General features: G+C 49.4%; 1 long non-coding RNA gene across 1 annotated transcript; it reads left to right on the top strand.

Annotated features, from left to right (window-relative positions):
• Window positions 1-83: 83 nt before the first annotated feature.
• Window positions 84-2,663, top strand: LOC118609983. Its single transcript, XR_004953571.1, has 2 exons — window positions 84-1,634; window positions 1,917-2,663. It is a non-coding gene; the product is annotated as an uncharacterized LOC118609983 (long non-coding RNA).
• Window positions 2,664-16,770: the final 14,107 nt, after the last annotated feature.

Raw genomic sequence — 16,770 nt, 5'->3', positions numbered from 1 at the left:
TGCATAAGCAGCTGCAGCATCCTCCCCTCCCGCCCGCCCTCTCTCTGATCACTTGATCACTTGAAATGTTTTCTGGGGCAAAGAGCAGGAAGCTGCAAGCTTATTCTGGCAGCTCTGCTCTGTTTGAGGAATGCCGTTGGCATTCGGGGAGGTCCGAGGTTATCTGGAAAACAGCAATTCGGCTGGGGACAGAGACAAAGGTATGGTGGCAGATGGAATCCTGGGAGGAACACGAATTGAAAAGGAAGCCCAGGACAGGCCCAGCAAGGGCCACTCCGGGGTCTGATGGAATGCGGCTGATAAGAGGGAAATGAGCCCAATACCGCCGGCCTCAGTCTAGAGATGATTCAATGGCCCTTCTCAAACCGCCCCCTGCACAGAGTAGCCTCGGCAGCGACCACATGCTCACAGGGGCCAGGCGCTGTGCTAAATCAGTGCTTTCCACAGACTGGCTCCAGGAGATAGGGAGTATTGTTAGAGACCCAGAGGGAGAAGTGAGGGGCCCAAGGTCACACAGCTGGCAAGTGCCCGAGGGCAGACTTCCAACCCAGTTATGACTCCCCATCATTGAACCCTGTACCTTCATTTGCCTCGAAAAAGAAGCGTGACCTGTGATTTCTTTTTGGGGGTCAACTCCTTTGACAAAGAGTTTTAAGTCCTGAATGATGGCGCTGGGAGAATTTTAGATCAGACTCATGTCAAGGCCCAGGGAAAGCGCCTCTCTCCCTACAAAGCTCCAGCCAAGACGTCCAGGGAAAACTTGGCCATCTCTAAAATCAGGCTTTTATATTCCTTGAAATCAGTGGTTCTCAACCAGGGATGGTTTTGCCCACCCCCCACCCCCAGGGGATATGTGGCAATGTTGGGAGAGGTGTGACTGGCATCTGGTGGGCGGAGCCCAGGGACGCTGCTAAACATCTTACAGTGCGCAGGACAGTACTCACAATAAGGTCCGAAACGTCCCATCATGCCGAGGTAGGGGAACCTTGCCTCAAATGAAAAGGAAGAAAGAATTCCAACCATTATGCCTCAGGATAGAAAAGCCAGCACAAGCCTAAACAAGCAGGTTCCACAGCGAATATTAATAAGCAATGAGCTAATAAAAATAGAATAGAATATGTCTCTCTTAATATTCCCAGGCGGAGAAAATCGGGGGACAGGATCAGGCTGAAGGAAGCCAGGCGGAGAGTCTCAGTGATAAAGCTGGTCTCCAAGGAGAGGAAGGGCTGGCTCCAGCTCCCTTCCCCAGGCACCTTAACTAGCCGAGGCCTGGCCTCACCGAAATGGCTCTCCACTCCCGTTGGCCTGCAGCCAGGCGAGCAGCAGGAGGAGCGGCCTCAGCAAGCTGCATCCCGAGATAGCCTGTTCGCCTGACTATGAAAATAAGCACACTTGGAGTTATCTGCCTCAAGCTAGCAGCAGGCCTCTCTGTCTGTTATGCGAAACGGACAGGATTGAGGCAGGGAAGTGTTTTAAATATCTTGTTTTGTTTTGTTTCTTTTTGGCCAACTGGAACGGAGGCCGACTTCAGGCATGGTGACAAGAAGGGCTCACCTTCAGAGCACACAGTCATGTTAGAGCCACAGAGGGGCAATTAGGACTCCCTACCTTGGAGAAGAGGTGTCCTCTGAAAGGTCTTTCTTTCTTTTTCTTTCTTTCTTTCTAGGAGGCACTGGCAAGATTGGGCAAAGGGAAGGAGGAGGGAAGGGCAGTGGGGGATGGTACATGGCCATCAGGCAGATGGCCTCGGTGTGGGTGTGGGTGGGGAGAGACGTAAGGAATTCAGAAACAAAATGAAAGCCAAAAGGAAGATGATTTGGACCTCCACTTCCATGCTCCTTTTACTCCTTAGCAATTACCATTACAGAAAGAATACCACATATTTATTCACTCTGTTTGTTTCTCTCTCCCACTAGACCAGTGGCCATGTCTGGAGACATTTCTGCTTGTCACATCTGGAGGAAGTGTGTGCTACTGGCAACCAGAGGGTAGAGACCAGGGATGCTGCTACACATCCTACAATGCATAGGAAAGCACCCCCTAACAGAGAACTAAGCCAGCCCCAAATGTTATCAGTGCCAAGGCTGAGAAACCCTGCATCAGACAGAGAGCTTCAACGAGGCAAAGACCTTGCCTGAATTCTCCACCACTGTGCTCTCGGCATCTAACACTGTGCTCGACATGTCTTAGAGCTCAATATGACATCACCCCCACCTGGATGGTTACAGTAGCCTCCTGCCCCCTGCCCGAGCCTCCTGCTTCTGCCCTTGCCAATGCTTGTGCACATGCATTCACACATATGTGCACACGTGCACACACGTACACACACGGGCAGCCAGTGATTCTTGTTAAAACAAGTCAGAGCTTACCCTTCCTCTGCTCAAAATCCCTCAATTGCTCCCACCTCACTCAGAGTAAAAGCTCAAGCACAAAGATGGCCGTAGAAATGCAAATTTAGTTCCCTGGAATGCAGTAGATTGACGTGGATAAGTTTCGCCAGTTTTTGCATCTATTTGTAAATTCATGTCAGCATTCCTTATCTGTGCAGTACCCTGAATCCACCTATGAATCAGTTATAACATCCTAAGAGTTAGATAAAATCTCTTACGTGTTCTTTTTACATTTGTATGTAGCCGTTTAAATAAATTATTTTTGAAGGGTGATTTTTAATTTTTTTTTTAAAGAAAAAGAAGATATCATTGATTGACCTCCAAGAATCAGCTTCAACAGGGTAGTTTGGGTAGTTGGGTGTACCACTCCCTGACTTCTTGCTAACATTTGATGCTGGACACTTCCGAGTTTCCAAAACACTGCTCAGCCCAGAAACTCCAGCGCTAAATGCTCGTCCTTCTGGCCTTGCATAGGATGCTCTTTATCTAGGCTCTGGAGCCAGTCAGCTGGAGAAGGGGGTGGGGGTTGGCGGGGGGGGGGGGGGTCCCTTCCAAGCTGCCTCTCTTCACTAAGGGAATTTAAGCAAGTTGTTTAACCTTTTTGTGCCTCAATTTCCAAGTCTGTGAAGTGGGGATGGGAGGATCATTTAACACGAGTGCAGAGTACCTGCTGAGGAAATGTTGGATGTTTTTTCTTTCCTTGCAACCTCTTCGTGCAAGAATTCCATCCACTGTCACAGCAGATTCCAAAGCTAAGGACCAAGGCCCAACCTCTCTCCTGAAGCCCCAGATCTATGTGTCTAACCCCTGGATGAGCATGTTCCTACTCTTGATCCAGACAGTTCATAGACATGTGCAAGAGTGCCTCCTCTCCCTCTAAGAGCTGATGACTGAGCAAGGAAGTAATAAACAATTAAAAATACATAAGATAAAGCATCAAATTGAGATCAACTTTATGAAGAAAAACAAAGCAGGGTGAAGATATAGGGGAGTGAAAAGATGGGGTGAGGCTGCTTTTTAGGCAGGTAGGGGAAGGGTTCCAATAGGGCTGGTTCAAGCTTGGTAGCTTGGTGTTTCAGAGAAACAAAAACAAAAAGGCCAAACATGGCCCCCGAAACACGCCAGTGAAGCCTGTCCACACGGTTTCTAATTCTACCTCAGATGAGAGCCCCGTGGAATGATAACTAAGCACATGTCATCAGGACGGCGTCTGCTACTGCCTCGCTGGAGGGGCTCGAATAATTTCCATGACTCTACACCTGGTTCTCCACATATAAAATCGGAATACTGCTTCCTGTCTCATAAGGCTGTAACTCCAGAGTAAATGAATGAATGGCTATGAAAACACCTGCCATAAAAAAGCATTCAAAACAAATAAATACTGGCTATGATCACTTTTACCGCTGTCTCCAAAAAACCTTCCACAATTCTCTGCCAATTAAATGCAACCCTGACCCACCCGTATCAGGCCCTCCTTTTCTGACTTTCCCGTCTCATCTCCCTCTGTTTTTCAGTGAAATGGGAGAGCTCACCTGTTCCCAAGTGTGACCCATCATGGCTCATTCTCCCTGAATCCCTTGTTGGAATAACACCCACCCTTCGAATCCCAGGTGCCACCTCATGTCCAGAGTGTCTTTACTAATTTCTCACCTGGGAGGTTCCTTGGCTCCCGACTTCTAACCGCCAGAGCACACAACCCTTACCTTTGTGACTTCTCAGTATTGGCGGGGGCAAGGGGGGGGGGATCTTTCACTGAGCAGGGCAAACCCCACTAGCACCCCTACAGGGCCCCCATCCCGATCAACAGAATCACCCTTCATCTAGTTGCTTCAAATCGGCACCCTCGACTCTCCACTGTCACTCACAGCCCTCATCCAAACCATCAGCAAGGCCAGATCTGCCCGCCAAGTATATTCTGAGCACGGCTCTTCTGCTCATCACCCAACCCCTTCCCTCGGCGCCACCAAGCTGCTACAGCAGTCTCCCCAGTCATTCCCAATCCTCCATCCTCCCCTCCTCCCCTTCAGAATCAATCCGCTAGAGCGTGTGACCTCCCAGGGGATTGCACTGGACAGCCGAGGCTGAGAATCCTGTTCTAACTCATCTCCCACCTCCCCCTCCTGCCCTCTCTGGGTTCTTGCCCACACGATAGCCATAGGGACCTTGACGTCAGTCACCTGCCTGCTCAAAACCTTCTCTGGGCACGATTCACAATAAGCAAAAGGTGAAAATCACCCAATTGTCCATCGAGGGATGAATGGATAAACAAGATGTGGTCTGTCCGCACAATGGACTGTTACTCAGCCAGAAAAAGGAATGAACCTTGAAAACATTATGCTAAGTGAAAGAAGCCAGACACAAAAGCCAGATATTGAATGGTTGTTTATATGAAATATACAGAATCGGCAAATCCACAGAGACAGACGTAGGTCAATGGTCGCCGGGGCTGGAGAGAGGAGAATGAGGGCGACTGAGGTTTTCCTTTTGGGGCGATGAGAAAGTTCCAGAACTAGATAGTGATGGTCGCACAACATTGTGAAGATACTAAATGCCACTGGATTGTATACTTTTGAGTGGTTAAAATGGTAAATTTTACATTAAGTGTATGCATTTTATCAACATTAAAAAAAAAAAACTACCCACATCCTTCTCATCCCACCTAATATAAAATTCCAGTTCTGCCACGTGCTCTCTCTTGACTCCTTCCGATTCCCCCAGGGCTCACTGCACCCGGCCACCTCCGTCTGCCACCTTGCTGATTTTCATTGCAGCTTTTGCTTTGTTTGAGTCTATTGCCCTTGAAGTTTCCAGGTACTTGTGCCTGACTCTCGAACTCCCCTGCTGTGTTATAAAATCCCGGAGTGTAGAATTACAATAGCATCATGACTCTTACAGGAACTCAGGGTGTGTTGAATGACTAAATAATCACTGGATTCTACATAGTTACTTTAACATTCACTTTCTGGCATGAAGCCTCATTTGCATACTTTCCCATGATAAATCACATCCTCTCATTCCCCTGCTCAAAACCTCCCAATGGCTTCCCATAACTTTAAAACCAGAGTCTGCAAACTATGCCCCACGGGCCTAACCCAGCCTCCCACCTGTTAATATCTGACCTTCGAGCTCAAAATGGTGTTTTACATTTTTAAATGGTTGAAAAAAAAATCAAAAATAAAAATTTGTGGCATGCATGAATCCTATGAAATTTAAATTTCGGCATCCAGAGAAAAGTATGATTGGAACTTAATTCATTTATTGTTTATGTCTGCTTTTGCTCTGCAATGGCAGGGTCCAGTGGTTGTAACAGAGACCACGGATGGCCCTCGAAGCCTAAAACATTTACTATCTGGTCCTTCACAGAAAATGTTTGCTACTCCCCTTTTCAGCAGAAAATCTTGTCACTCAGAGCCCTCTCCAGGCTGGTCCCAACTCTGATCTCTCAAATGAGTCCCCCTCCCCGCCCCCCTCCATTCTGGCAGCCCAGGCCTCCTTCCTCAGACCGTCTCCTCCACCTGGAACACCTTCAGGCACATGGCTCTCTTTCATGACTCAGATCCGACTGCAAACGCCACTCTTCCAAGCGGCCTTTGTTGACCATCCATCTGGCGCTAACTTCTTACATTTCCCGGGACACCACTCTGTCATTTTCTTCCTAGAATTTAGCACAACATCTAAGCCCCTTATTTCTCTGTTTACTTCCTTTTTGTCTTGTACAAAGGCGAGACTTTGTGTATCTGTTCACCAGTGTTCCCCAGGCCAGTACAGGCCCGGGGCATAGTAGTTGCTCAATAAATATTTGTCCAACGAATGCCATTTTCTTCTTACATCAAGTAGTTTCTCTACAAGATCTCCACCGGAACAACCACGGCCCTAAGATGGATTTCGCGCCATCTTGCACAATCTATTAGGTTTGAACCATATGAAGTTATAATTCGCACATGAATAAAAAAGCGGAATAGTGGCAATTTCATCCATAGCCATGTGTAGAAATATAATCAACTAATTCTCGAGACCCTTCAACTTCAACTGTTAACTGCACTCCAGCCACTCTGACCTACCTTGGGGTCCCTGAAAATGTGCCACCTGTCGCTTGTCACACCCCTTATGGACCTTTACACATGCTGCTTCTGCTTCAGACCCACGACCAAATGTCGCCTCCTCCAGGAGGCCCCCTGGGATCGCATCAGCATCACAAAAGCGGCTTCATTTCCCTCCCGGTATTTAGCATGTCCTAAGCTGAGAGATGAGGTGTCATATTTGCTTTTCAAGGCAGGAAACTGGAAACTTGTTTTCATACACACTGTCGTAACCCCAGAGTCTAGAGCAGGTCCCTCATTTGGGAGTCCCAAAACATTTATTCATTTGAGTGAATGTAAACTCCTTGCGCTCTACTCCAGTACTCGTAAAACAGGTTGCTCGCCAAGTAACGGGAGTGACTTCTATGGGCTAGGCCCCGTGTCCATGTCCCTCCTCGGCACATCAGCCACAGCATCTTCACCTGGTTATAGCAGCGAACCCAGGCCAGGCACCGTGCTAAGCACATTTTGCCTAGTAATTAATTTCATCCTCGCCCACAACGCTATGAACCCAATGCTAATTCACTCTCATCGGACAGACGAGGAAACTGAGGTGCCGGGAAAGGAAGTTCACGCATCCGAGAAAGGAAGACACTGATAAGAAAAAAGAAATCTAAGCCCACTCGACCTCGAAGATTCCAAGAAATTCAAACGCTGTGGAGAAAGGGAACCAAAAGAGACAGGAAACACTCAAAGGCGATCAGGAACCAAGCTAGCGACAACAAAAACCACACCAAGGCAAAAAAGAAATCCCAGAGACGGGGCCATGCGATCCAAACTCAACCCTCAGGTGCTTCTCAGGCGACCCAGCCTTGCTCTCCCCACCCCCCACCCCACCATTCCTCATCCAATTCCGCGAGCCCCAAACCAGGACGTCGCCCTGGAGCTCTCCCTCTCCCACATCCCACCCCAGAGTCCCGTGGGATTTACCTTCTGAGTGTCTTCCACTGTCGGTTCCGGCTTCGCAGCACCATTCTGCAGAGCTGGTGACTGTGCTCAGAGCCACCATTATCTGTTCATCTGGGCAGGAAGGGAACAGCCTCCCCCCAGCCCCAGGCCCCAGCCTGCTCCCATCCCCCACCCTCCGCAACCAGAGGGATCTTTTGAAATTTCAATTTGGACCAGGACACAGCCCCATCCCCCAACCTCCACCTCAAAAACCTTCAGAGGTTTCCCATTGTTCTCAGGCTAGTCTCAAATTCCTGACCCAGCCTTAGGGGGCGGCAGTGGGGGTGGGGGGCCTGCAGGAGTCCCTTCTCCAACTTCCCCTCAGGTCTCTGAGCTCAAACCCTGACCATCTTGGAAGGCTCTGAACCAGGGCGCCTGGAGTTCAGATTTCGATGCCGCCATTTGCTCACTGTGTGATTTTGTGCAAGTGACTCAACCTCTCTGGGCCTGTAAATGTGGATAATTACACCTCCAGGAGGGTAGTCTGGATCAAACTAGTCCCTGTAGTAAAAGTGCTTATTTTCAGTGTCTTGCACCACTCAGCGATCTGTTGTTACCCGATAACTCCGATTCATCCTTCAAAACACACCACAACATTCGTTTCTTCAGAGTAGCCTTCCTGGACCCACTTCTCAATAAATTGGATGCCCCTGCTATATATATATATATATATATATATATATATATATGTGTGTATATATATATATACACATTTATATATATGTATGTATATATATATGTATATATGTATATATGTATGTATGTATATAGCCCTCATGGTGCTTAGGGCAATCGCCATTTTATACTTGATACATATTTAATAACTGCGTATAAATTCCTATGACTGATTTTTTTATTTGATGTGTTTTGTCAATTCTATATCTCCCTGGCACACAGTAGGTGTTCAGAAATTATTTGGTGATTATCGCACAGGGACTGGCTGAGTAAATCAACTGCGAGGATGCCTGAATCCCCAGTTTTCAAGTCAGATTAGAAAACTGAAGCCCTCTGGGGCTCTCCAGGTTCCAAACGTAAGCTACAGTCATTAGTATGTAAAGCAAACTGGGAGGGACCCAGCAGTGCTGGGGCAGTCTCCTGAAAGCTGAGGTCTCCACCCGGCTGAGGACCTGAAGCCCCCACCTCCACCCCCACCCACTGGGAGAAGGGGTGGGTTATCCTGATAGCCGGAAACTGCAGAAATTGCCTGGGTTCTGAGCCCTCCCATCTTTGCCCTTCCGCGCTGTCCTTACACCCAGCCCTCCCCTCCCCCGCCCTAGCTCCACCCTAAGCTCCAGGGCTCAGACCTCTTATGGCAGCTCTACCCTGGGCCTCCACCAGCCTGACATCAGAACCCCTTTAGGGTGGCTAAGTCTAGCAAATAAAAAATGCAAGATGCCCAGTTAAAGTTGAATTTCTGGTAAACAACGAACAATTCTTTCGTCTCAGTACATCCTGCATTTAATCTGGCACGCCTGACTCGCCGGCCGCATCTAACTCCCTGGCGGTGTCTTCTCTGTTACTTTTCTGTTTTGGACTCGTGAGCCTCCTGGGACCCATAATTCAACCTGTCTGCATTGCTTCCGCCTCTAGGTAATGGAGGCGACTGCCCCAGTCGCTTAGGCTGAGATAGGAGCTCATAGAAAATAACCCACTCTGTTCTTAGTGTTCAATACGATGCCATAAAGAACAGCCATTCTTCCCCTCTGTTTCAATGGATGCCATTTCCTGGGGCCTCTCCACAAACCTCCGAGCTACACAGCCATGGACGGCTGGACCCATTTTACAGAGGAGGAAAACTAAGGACAAGAAGTGAAGTGTTCCATCGTTGGGATTCTCGTGCTATAGCTCTTCCCGAACATAATCAGATGTGAATGTACAATAAACTGTAAGCCACAGGAGGGCAAAGACATGGCTTTGGTTTCTGTGATGGACTCCTAAAGCCTAGCACAGGGTTTTAGCTGGTGCTTCATAAGCAGTTGTGGAATGAATGAATATAAATCCAACAGTCTCCGTAACACAGTAAGCAAATTCATTCTCTCTGTATCTCTCTGCCTCTCGCTATCTCTGTGTCTCTGTCTCTGTCTCTTTGTCTGTCATTAAACCTAGGTCTGTTTTCTCTATTGCCCCAACTACGTGCGAAAGGAAATTAGGATTAAGTCAGATTTCTGGCTTTTCTCCCAAAATGAAGCAAAATAACAAAATGTAATGTGAAAAGGAAAAAACCATGACCATGGGAATACCGAAACGGCCACACTGGTTGTTTTCTAGCTGGGGAGAAGGAACTTCAGCCAGCATTCATAAAACACCAGCCGTGCCCTCCCATGTGCTGGAAATGATTAGGAGAGAAAATGAATTCCCAGGAGGAAAGGATTTTCTAGGGTATTGGAGGAGGAGTTTTGAATCCAACCCAGAGAACCCTTTGAGAATATGGAGCCACCTGGACACACTGATTAACTTTCTTCGCCAGTCACCCAGCAGGTAAACAGGGCACCCATGGTACCTGTTCTTAATTGCTCCCACCCGGACTTGAAGTCGGACATGAACTTTGGGGTCTGACTTAGGGAATTCCATTTCTCACTTATGTTTTCTTCATTTGGTGATAAGGCTAGGATGGCCATGCGGATGGTAAAGGAAGTCTAGGGTTTAGAACAGGTTGATCAGGACGTCCTCATGCTCTTTATAATTAACCGGAAGTGGCCTGCACGTGTTATTAGATTCACCAGGTTCTCATCTTCAGGGTATCCCCGCCATGGCCAGTGCCAACCTGGTCATAGACCTCAACCTGACCAGTGGACCTTTCTCCATGGATTTCCCCTAACGACATGCTCATCTGGAAAGATCCTTCAGCTTGAAGGTCACCTCCTCAGAGAGGCCTTCCCTGATTGCCGTATCTAAAGGAGCCGCTGCGGCCACACCAGACAGTCACGCTCTGTGACATCCCCCTGTTGTACTGGGCCCTGTGACTGCCAGCAGTCACACCACAGGCTGTTCTCTGTTGACTCGCGGGTCCCTTGGTCTCCCCCAACTAGGCCACCAGCCTAGTTGGATGCTGTCTGGCTAGTTCATTCTGGACGCCCAGCCCCAGAGGCTGCTAGGCCCACAGTAGGCACTGAGTTAGAGCCTATTAAAAGGATAAATAATAACAACAACTTATATTAACTGCCTGCTAACTGTGTGCAAGGCATGCCTCTTAGCTTTTCTCATAGATTAAGTTGTTCGTTGACTCTTCACAACATTGTGAGGTGGGTACCTTGATTACTTGCTGTTCCCTCTGCCTGGAATGCTTCCTGCCCCCCTACCCCCACCCCAGCCTCCGCCAGAAATTCTCAGGACTCACACCCCTTTTTCGTTCAGGTCTCTGCTCAATTCAAAGAGGCCTTCCCTGACCCCCTTCCCTAAAGCAGCACCTCCTCATTCCTTACCCTGCTGTTAGGGATTGAACTGTGTGTCCCCCCCACACACACACACACAAATTGACATTCTAACCCCACCCCCAGTAGCTCAGAATGTGGCCTTATTTGTAAATAGTGTCTTTACAGAGGTAATCAAGCTACCTCTGTAGAGTCACAGGACGGGCCCAAATCCACTATGAAATTCAGACACAGAGGAGGACACACAGGGAAAAGGCCTGGTGACGCTGGAGGGCAGGAGTGAAGGTGAGCCGAGGGGCCATGGATGGCCAGCAAGCCCCCGGAAGCTGGAGGAGGCGAGGAAGCCCTCTCCCCGCCCGCTTCAGGGGAGCGTGCCCCTGCCCACACCTCGATTTCAGACTTCTGGTCTCCAGAGCTGCGCGACAGTAAACCTGAGGTTTGAAGCCGCCCTGTCTGCTGCGCTGGGAAGCCGACATATCCGCTTTGTTTTTCTCCCTTGCTCTGATCACCACCTGCCATCACATGCATTTTTCTCATCTGCTTACCCCCAGCACCCACACTGGCATACGAGTCTCGGGAAGCCAAGGCCCGGCTTGCATCATGCATCTGTTACAAGGCCTGGTGTTTACGTGTTCTTTCGAGAACTATTTATTGAGTGCCTACTATGTGCCAGGTCCTGCTGTAAATGCTGGGGAGACAGCCGTGAATGCGAACGGATAAAAATCCTTAGCTCTTTGACGTTTACATTCTATAAAGAAGAGACAGATGATAAACACAGACTGATGATGAGTGCTATGGAGAAAAATATGACAGGAAGGGAGGTGGGGAGTTTGGCATGGGCAGCGGTGATAATCAGGGTGGACAGAGGCCACAGTAAGGAGGTGACAGTTAAGTCGAGACTTGAACAAGGTGAGGCGGGAAGCATGGGGATGGGTAGGTCGGTGGTTCCCAACCTGGGTGATTTTGCCCCCAGGAGACATCTGGCAATTTTTGGAGATATGGAGGTGCTACAGGTAGCTAGTGGATAGAGGCCAGGAAGGCTGCTAACCATCCTACGATGCACAGGACAAGTCCCCACCACAAAGAATTATCTAGCTCCAAACGTCCACAGCACGAGGCCGAGAAGCCAGAAGGCGGAGGGAAGAGGAACCCCGCTCTGACAGTGCCTTGCACACGCTGGGTGCTGGAGCTTGCCACGTGGGCTGGTTTTATGCCACGGAAGGAAATCGTGGTAGATGAGGTCAGAGGGCACCGAGGAAGAGAGGAACAGGAAGGCCTTTTAGGCCACATTAAGGAACTTGGTTTTGACTCTAAATGAGACAGGAAATCACTTTTCAGGAGAGGAGACACAGACTGACATGTTCAAAAAGGTTCACTCCAGCTGCGGGGTTGAAACAGACTGAAAAAGGGGAAGGCGGAAGTAGGGAGACCAGTGGGGAGGCTGTTGGAATATTCTAGGCCTGAGGTGAAGGTGGCTCAGACCAGGGTGGAGACTGCGGAGGTGGAGAGAAGGGATGAGTTTCAGGTCTCCTTGGAAGGTCCAGCGGGCAGAGCTTGTGTGGGGTGGGAGGGGCCCAGGTTACGTCCAGCAGTTTTGGCCTGAGCGGTTGGGAGGATGGAGTTGGTGCCAGTGGAGATGGGGGGACAGCCAGTGGGACGAGAGCAGAAGGGGCGGACGTGTGAGGGGGTAAAGAACTATTGGTTATCCAAGTGGCGAGGTCAAGGGAACAGTTGGATGATCTAGTGTGGGGTGGGGGGGGAGGTATAAATACCATCAGCGTCTAGATGGTATTTAAAGCCACAGTACAGGATGAGCTTGGGGTCCTAGGGACAGGAGACAGGACCAAGGGCCAATCCCCGGGACTCGACACAGTTAGAACATTTGGCTATGACTGTGCCCAACAAAGATGACAAGACGTTTCCAGCGAGGTGGAGGAGAACCAGGACATGGGGAACCCAGAACCCCAGGGAACAAAGTGTTTGGAGGAGGAGGAAGTGACCACCTCATCATATGCTCCTGACTAGTCAAGTCAAACAAGATCTGAGAGTCAGCCACTGGGCTTAGCGGCATGGTGGTCACAGGTCACTGGCACGCAGAAGCACTTGATAAATCTTGGCTGATGGAATGTCTCAGATGACCTCGAAAGACTGCCACGTCGAGCCACGAGGAAGGAGCAAAGAAAGAGATACGAGTTCAAGCCTGGCTCGGGCATTTTCTAGTCGTGTGACCTTGGACGAGTTCCTGCCCGCCCCAGTTACTCCCCAACGTTGTCAGGGTAGATGAGATCATGAAAAGGGAAGTGCTTCTCAGCCTTGGAAACTGCGAAGTGCCTTCATACAGGCCAGGGATTGTTGTCGACTGAGCATCATGGGAAGACACCTCCGCCGAAATCAACTCGCCAAGGTCGCTGAGTTCTGCAGACATCACTCAGCAGAGAACAGACAGATCGAGAATGCTCAGCCTTTCAAGAATGGAGCCTCTTTGTTAGCCCGAGGTCCAAACCCTACCGCTTCCTGACAAAGATATAATGTGTGTATCATATTAATTTAAAAACTATTTTCAATAGGAAATGCACGCGCATGGTAAAGAATTCAAATATAGAAATGTATGCAGAGAAATGCTGCCTCCCTCCCATCCCTGACCCTCTGATGACCTCGGAGGCCATTCCTGTGGCCAGTTAGCAGGGGCGCCTGTGCATACCAAGCACAGTGCCTCCCCCTCCTCCTTCCACGGACACAAGCGGTGACATGCCACCGGCGCCACTCTGCTCCTCACTGTTCGCACTCATCCGTCTGTCCGGGAGCCTTGCTCCCTGTCAGTCCGCATCGAGCCATCTCATTCCTTTTAAATGGTTCTGGAGTAGTGACCCCTGGGCTGCTGTATCATAATTTATAGAACCACCTCCAATTGATGGAAATTTGGGTTGTTAACGAAAGCCTTTGGCTATTATGCACGTTGCAATGATAAACATCCTTATTCATCTGTCTCGAACAAGGGTTGTCCGTAGGAAAAACTCGGCGGCGGAATCGCTGGAACAATGGATCTCGGTACATTTAAGCTTTGGTCGAATTTATGCAAAAGTCCGTGTGTGTTTAAAATGTGCTGATGTTGCCATAATGCCAACATGCATGCTTTTCCATGGCGGGTGAGAGAAGATACATGAAGGCAAATTTTCAGGAGCTTCATTCTGTGTGTACTGGGGTGGGGGTAGATTTGGGGGCTCTATAATCCCTGAGACCTGAGATCGCTGGGTACTTCCGGAGGAAGTCTCCAGCCTGGGGCTGGACATTCTAAGGAACAGATGCTCATCGTTTTGACAGAGCTGGAGCCTGTGTGCTGGAAGATGCCAGGCAGAACTGGATTTAACCATTCATTAGCAGGAAAGATATTTGTCAGACCCATACAGTATTAGCTCTGTGTTCAGCCCTTAGGACATGCAGAGAGATATTCCTCAAAAAAAACCAGAGTCTGGTGAGAGGAGATCAAGTCAGATCTCAAGAAGATAATTAAATTACGAAGCTAGAGAGTAATAAAAATTCCAGTATGCTAGCTAGCAGGTACAGAATACTGTTTTTTGATAAGGTATTAGGTGAACTAAGATGTCCAAATTTGCAGTAATAGGTACCAATTTTTTTCTACGCTCCAGCAGTACCAAGTGCCGGGCAAAGTGGCGTCATCGCATGTAAATGTCAGAACGATCCCCTAAGATTGGAGCGATCGTTGTCTCCATCTAGAGATGGGGACACTGAGGCTCAGAGAGGCTCATCCGGTGTCCCAGGGTCGCCCAGTAAGTTAAGGGCAGCATCAGGATGTGAAGGCTGTTCTGGTCTGTCTGATCCCAAAGCCCACTTGAAACGCTCTGCTCCGTACCCAAGCAGAACTTCCTGGAATGGGTCGAGCCCGACCTGGTAGAACAGGTCAAACTGAGAACTTCAGAAAGTACCAGGAGGCCACTGCCTGGCAGGGGACGCTCAAAGCGTCGGACAGACTTCAGGGGGCGGAAACAGCTCCCAGTTCCCTCCTAGTGCCTGAGAAGCTGCCACCTGGATGAACCCAGAGACAGGCCAGACAACGAAGGACGAGCGCCATCAGATCCCACGTGTAGGAGGCGCCTAGACAGGCGCGTTCACAGGGACGGGGAGCGGAGGGCGGTGGGTCGCCAGGGCCTGGAGGACGGGGCGGCGGGGGCCAACGTCAGCCGTCAGCCGGGCGTGGAGCTCCCCTTTGGGAAGGCGATAAAGTTCTGGAGAAGGACGGCGCTGACGGTGGCACGCAGTGTGACCGGGCTGAACGCCACCGAACCTTCCGCGTACGGTGGTTAAAATGGTAACTTTGATGTTACATAGTATGCTTTACCCTGGTTTTTAAAAAAGTGCCTGAGAGTCATCCTTGCCTCCTCTTGTGTTTGTGTGTACGTGGACACACACACACACACACACACACACACACACACACACACAATTCAACAGTAGACAAAGGCTTTCACCTCGAAATCAGTCTGAGCCCAGCTCCTCCTTGGCACCCTCACTGCTACCCACCGCAGCCCGAGCTCACGCCGACGCCGGCCTCTGTCCTCTGCTCCCCATGGGGCCTCCCTGTGAGCCAGGCCATGACAGATCCATTTACTTCCCAATTTCAGCGTTATTTTCCTGGAAAAGCCTCCTCTGACCACCCCCAACTAAGTTAGCAACCCCCTCCCCAGTTTTATTATTTATTTATTTTTATTTCTTTACACCTACAGCACCTGGTCTTCCTAGGTGGTCGGTCTCCCATCCGAGTACTAAGCAGGCCTGACCCTGCTTAGCTTCCGAGACCCGACGAGATCAGGCACGTTCAGGGTGGCGTGGACGTAGACCCTCCCTGGTTTTAATCTGTCCCTTTACACTTTTTCTTTTTCTTCTTAGCACTTACCACATTCATAAGAACAGATTTATTGGGGAGATCATTCGTGGAATGTCAGGCTCCGTGTCCATGACTGTCACCTCTCAAATGCACTGACCTTTAAGGACATCTTTTTGCAGGGCGTCCCTGGCCTAGGACAGGTCCCACAATGTGGGACGTGTGCAGCTCAGTGTGGCCAGATGGCTGAGGTGCAGCCAACCCAGTCCATGGGGAGTCTGGGAGCCGGCTCCCTGCTCCAGGAAATACTTGCTCCTGGAATGCATAACTGTGAACCAACCCAAATAGCTGACTTATCAAGGCTAATAACTTGCTTGTCCAGTCTCACTGCAAAATCCTTGCTTTGCTGTGCCCAACAGGCCCAACTATATATATGTCAAACTCTGCCAATTCTCACCAATTCCCTATCTTGCAAGACCTGTCTTGAAATTACCTTTTTTAAGACCCTTTAAGGATCCTCCCTAGATTTCATACTTCTGAGATACTGCTGACTCCCTCAACATACTTTTGCTTGAAAAACTGGTTTTTCTGGTGATGGCTCTGAGGAGTCAAAAGCTGACATTGGAATCTCTTTTTCACAGCAATCTAGTTTTCATCCTAACAAAGCCACTGCCTGTTGATACAGAAAGACACTTATATGGGCAAGTCGATTCTGATGACAGCCTGTTGAGTGTAAATCCTACACTGTGAGGTCGCCCTAGAAAACCCCTTCCTGACCGCACAGTAGACACTACACACACACTGTCTCTCAGTTGGCTCAACCTGACCAACTCCTCCTCTTCCCCCGGAACAAAATAACCCTTGAACTCCAGACGAAGCAGTTGTTAAAAGGTAAATTGTGTGCAAAACATGCATCTTTCATTGCTAGAATCACACTTGCTCTAAGGAATAGACTTGGGCTGACCCACTCTTTTTGGTTTGCCCAGGATCCTTCCAGTTTTAAAACTGGAAATCCCGCATCCCAAGAACCCCTCGGTCCCAGGCAAACCGGGACAATTGGTCACCCTAAAAGAAAGCCGCCCTGGGCGAGGCACACTGGGACCAAGGCTGATCTGAGGACCAGTGGGTTCAAGTGTCCATCA

The sequence above is a fragment of the Rousettus aegyptiacus genome, unplaced genomic scaffold, assembly GCF_014176215.1.
Source record: "Rousettus aegyptiacus isolate mRouAeg1 unplaced genomic scaffold, mRouAeg1.p scaffold_m13_p_12, whole genome shotgun sequence".
NCBI lineage: Eukaryota > Metazoa > Chordata > Mammalia > Chiroptera > Pteropodidae > Rousettus > Rousettus aegyptiacus.
The sequence above is the reverse complement of the archived record's forward strand: the minus strand, read 5'-3'. Positions and strand labels throughout refer to the sequence as shown.